Source organism: Alligator sinensis, unplaced genomic scaffold (genome assembly GCF_000455745.1).
Source record: "Alligator sinensis unplaced genomic scaffold, ASM45574v1 scaffold239_2, whole genome shotgun sequence".
Taxonomy (NCBI): domain Eukaryota; kingdom Metazoa; phylum Chordata; order Crocodylia; family Alligatoridae; genus Alligator; species Alligator sinensis.
The window spans coordinates 359,142-364,336 of NW_005842279.1; positions in this window are offsets into that span (position 1 = coordinate 359,142).

Sequence of the window (5,195 nt, forward strand, 5' to 3'; positions counted from 1 at the left end):
CCACCTCCAGAAAACATTGCAGATGATGACACAGTTAGAGGAAGGAATGGTAGAATGTGGAAAAAAGTCCACAGCTAATACATCATCGGAGAACAGCAAGGACAGTCCCTGAAAGTGCTGGGCCAACAAGAGAAAGTAATAAAGACAGTGTTAGAAACGTTCCACCTGTTTCTCTCACAAGCTATCCCGACTGTTATCATAAGAGAAACAAACAGAGGCAGAAACAAGATTCAGGGCTTGGAATGATAACCATTAGAACTGTGCGAATAGGGAACTATTCGATTTGGAAGGATTCGGATGCCAGGGATTCGATTCAGAGATCCGAATCATTTTTCCAACTCAATTTGCCTGAAGCGCTTCGGAAGATTTGGAGACTCAGCTATAGAGTACAATGGGGAAATCAATGAAATATCTAACTTTGTTGGCATTTGGCTGATTCAGATAAAACTTACAGGGATGGTAGCCTCTGCTGTGAGCATGACACGTGCCAGATTTCAAAGGTGATAGGTGCAGGGGTTTCTGGGAAACTGCACCTCAAAATTCTGAAAGCAAAACTCATAAAACACACAGACACGTGACAAGCCATAGTGGGGTGAAAACTGCAGGGATGCTAGCCCCTGTGGAGGCCACAAAGCCTGCCAAGTTTCAAGAAGATAGCTGCAGGGGTTTGGGGGAAACTGTACTTCAAGCTGTGGACAAGCAAAACTCGTGACATGGGTGACACTGTGGGTGTTAAGGTGCAGCAGGGTGAAAGCTGCAGGCCTGCTAGCCCCTGCTGAGGCCCAGCTGTCAAGGAGATAGGTGCAGGGGTTCTGGGGTCCTGCACCTCTAGCTGCTGACAGGCAAAACTCATGACATGGGTGCTTGTGGGACTGTGTCCGTCTTGGGGCACAGTGGGGAGGGGAAACTATTGCAGGCCCAGCTGCGGCCACAAAGCCTGCCACCTGTTAAGGAGATAGGTGCAGGGAGGTTCTAGGGCCCTGCACCTCTAGCTGCTGACAGACAAAACTCCTGACATGGGTGCTTGTGCAACTGACTAAGTCTGTCTTGTGCCAGAAGCAGTTCCCAGCTCTGTATTGATTCTTTCCTCTCTTTAGACTGTGGTTTTGTAGGCGTTAACCCTTGCTCACTAACTCATTATCCTCACTAGCTACTGTGTATTGAGCTGGTCCCTGAGTGAATCAGGACTGATTGGTAACACAGTAGCCTAGCAGCCAGGCCTGCCGCAGTTTCTACCTCCCCCGGAGCCCCAAGACACACAGTCCCACAAGCACCCATGACATAAGTTTTGCTTGTCAACAGCTAAAAGGTGCAGGGCCCCAGAACCCAGAAGCCCTTGTACCCATCTCCTTGACAGCTGGCAGGCTTCGTGGCCTCATCAGGCTTTCAGCCTGCCACGCCTTAACATGCACAGTGTTACACATGTCATGAGTTTTGCTTGTCCACAGCCTGAGGTACAGTTTCCCCCAAGCCCCTGAACCTAACTCCTTGAAACTTGGCAGGCTTTGTGGCCTCCACAGAAACTACCACCGCTGCATTTTTCACCCCGCTGTAGCTTAACACACACATTACATGAGTTTTGCTTTCAGGATTTGGAGGTGTAGTTTCCCAGAGGCAGAGGCAAAGCCTACCATCTCTGCAGGATTCATCTGAATCATCCAAAAGACAACAAAGTTATAGATATTTCATTGATTCCCCATTATACCCTATGGCCGAATCTTTTCCAAATCAATTCAGAAGCTCCGAATCAATTCAGAAAGCCTAAAGCTTCCAGCAATTCAATTCAGATTCGTAGATTCAGCCTTCAAATCATCCAAATCACCTCCGAATCCGAATCATGATCCAAAGCTTTGCACAGCCCTAATAACCATCCTGAAAATAGAAAGGAGTGGAAATAGAGACGAAACAGAGCTGAAAGCTTACATTGGCTGCTTACTGCTGAGTGGTCTATACCACAGTGCTCACAAGGCATTGGAGGAGTTGTGGGAACAACACACTGGGTGTCCTTGCTTCCGTGCCACCATGAGTTTAAAACGATTCTGTCAAATAACCAACTACCTGAGATTTGACAACAAATAGACACATGAGGAAAGGAGAGCCGTGGGCAAGCTGGCTGCCTTCAGAGATATTTGGACACAATTGTGGAGCAACTCAGGAAATGGTATATTCCAGGAATACACCTGACGGTTGATCACTGTCCCTTCAGACAGTATATGCCCAGCAAGCCTGCCAAATATAGCTTGAAAATTTGGTGGGGCTGTGATGCAGCAATATCCTCCTCCCTGTCTAGAGACATCTACCTGGGCAAGCAACCAGAAGCTCCACACCAAGGTAATCTTGGTACCCAGGTCACTGAAAAAAACTGGTTCCTCCCTGGTACAAGACAGGAAGGAATATTGTGGGTGACAATTTCTTCATGAGTACTGACCAGGCAGAAAAACTGCTACAGCAGGACTTGACCTACGTAGGCACAGTTTGGAAAAACAAGGCCGATATCCCAAATAAAATGCAAGCAAATCAAAGGGACATTTTTTCATCCATTTTTGCTTTTGATGGGGGAAACTCACCCTAGTTTCCCATGTTTCAAAGAAGTCCAAAGTTGGTACATGCTTGACAACAACAGCACATGACCTGTCAGTGGGTGGACAGCAAATAAAGTCAGATATCATCCACAACTACAATAAAAACAGGGGTGGGGTGGATAACCTTGACCACTTAGTCCGTATAACCACCTGCAGACGGAAGAATCAACAGGTGGCCAATGACACTATTTTTCAATATGCTGGGTGTGGCTGCCATTGCCGGCCTCATCATTTGGCTAGGCCACAATGCAAACTGGAAGCAAAGATCACATTTAAGAAGATGGCACTTTTTTTGTAGGAGCTTGGAAAACAGTTGATCAACAGACAAATAAAATGAAGAATGATGGATACACATAATCTGTCTAAGTCCATCAAGTATGACTGCCCTAAATTACAAATTACCATGTTACACCCCAGTAGAACCTTCTGCAAGCATGAGTGGATGTTGTGCTTCTTGTCCAAGGACACACGACCACAATGCAAAGATTGCAAGCGATTTGCTTGTGTGCACCACAGTACATCACTGCTGTTTTGTGAGGAATGCAATATTTAGTTAAAACAGTTAGGAAATGTTTTTGGAAGTAACTGTTAGTTTAAAAACAGTGTGAACTGCAGACTTAGCAAATTGTTCATTCACATTTTGAAACTAAAAACACAACCACACTTTAAATTTTGTTCATAGTTCTAGTTAAATATTTTGGTTTCAAATCATCATAAATACTCTTTCAAACAATCTGTATGTTTAATAAATAGTTTTTGGTACATTTATACTGGTTCCATTTTGTTTATGTGGTTGGGATAACAAGTTACACCACGAGACCAACAATGTTGAATTGTGGGGTAACAAGTTCTCATGAAAACAACAATGATTATGGTTTCATGAAAACGGATGAGGGTTAAATACTTCCAATAGCAGGAAATCCAGTTTCTCTGGGTAAGTAATTTTGTTTAAAAGGGAATCCAAACATTTGTTCTCTCATGAAGAAAGTTGAAAGAACAAGAACAGTATGACTGTTAATCTACCGAGTGCCCACAGATTCAGGCCTTCTGGTAGGTAAATGCAGGGGCAGAGCAGGTGACATCGACACCCCACAACCCAGAGCCACTCTGTAGAAATAGCTATGCAACCCCCAAAGTGAATGCCCTAACACATGCCTCAATTTTCTCATGCCCCTTGCAGAGTGTATTGGAGTTGAGATCCACAGCCCTGGGGATTCTATTGTGCTATTCTTGCCCTGGCACCAGCTCTGCTCTAGGGCTGGGACAGAAGTTACACAAACTGGTTTAAGTGATCAGAAACTGATTTAAACCTGTAACAATAGAAGTTCAGTGCATATAAACCAGTTTCAAAATGGATAAAACTGGTTTAAGAAAAACCTGGTTAAATATAGTATCAGATTTAACTAATTTGAGTCAAACCCATTTATGAAAATTCTGTCCCAGACTCCTTCCTGGTTCACGTTAAATCACAGTCCCCCAGCATGCTTTCCAACCCTAAGCTCAGCTGTCTGCTTCAGCTGGGGGGGGCAGCAGGAACTGTCATCCCCATCCCACCCACCAAGGCAGACCCTGGCTGGGGTCTGGCATGGGGGTTAACCCCCCCACTCCCAAGTACAGAGATGACCTGCCCTACTAAAAATGTACTGCTGGCTGCAACTGTGGACTACAGATCCCAGAGGCATCTGGAAGCAGGAAAAGGAAGTGACAAGCAACCCTGGAGAGTCCTGCTGCTGTGATTCCAGACTGCAAATCCTGGAGACCTCAGGGGCAGCAGGAAGAGAAAGCAAACACACAGCCCATGCTGGCAACATGCCAGAGAGCTATGCTGTAGTACCCCCTCAGCTTTTGGCCTGAGCCACTGCAGATATGTGGCTGTGTTTCCTGAATCAAAGGTGAATGTCTGTCCAATTGTTTCTGTTTAATCTGTGCAGTTTAAACTAACCTGCAAAAACTGAATTGATTCAGCCTCAGCCTTTGATTGTCTGTACTTAGCCTATGACTCCAGTGTGAAGAATCTCTTCCTGTCCCTCATTTCTGGCTGCCATATGCCCCAAGGCAGGACTGAGTGCAAGTGAAGTAGGAAGGTCTTTCTGCTCACATTCTACTGCACAGGGCACACCACCCTGAGAAAACACCCACTTTGAGTCATGTTCTTATTAAAAGGCTGTTACCCTTGGTAATAGTGGCAACATGTCACTACCTGGTAACTCTAAAAACCAAACACCTTGAGATCCAGCACAGGACCAAGTGTCCTGCAGTGCTTCAGGTCCAGCAGCTACAGCTCTCTCCCACAGATGGTTCTCATAAAGAGTTGAACATGAGCCAGGCAAAGCCTGTAGGTCACTCACAGTCCATCAACAGCCACCCAAAGCAGTCATCGAGAGTACTCAGAGTCACTTCTCCCACCTTCCTAGTAATCATCTTGTGTTGGCTGCCTGTGAGCATGCCATCTAAACATGCAAAAGCATGGAAGCCAGCATTACACAGCCTATACGAACTGTTTGCAAGTGCTGCTGAATTGGGATTAGGCATCAGATACACTAAATCAACTCACACAGAGCCTAATTGCTGATGAAACAAGCCCAACCCATTCTTTGGGGGGGGGGGGGGGTG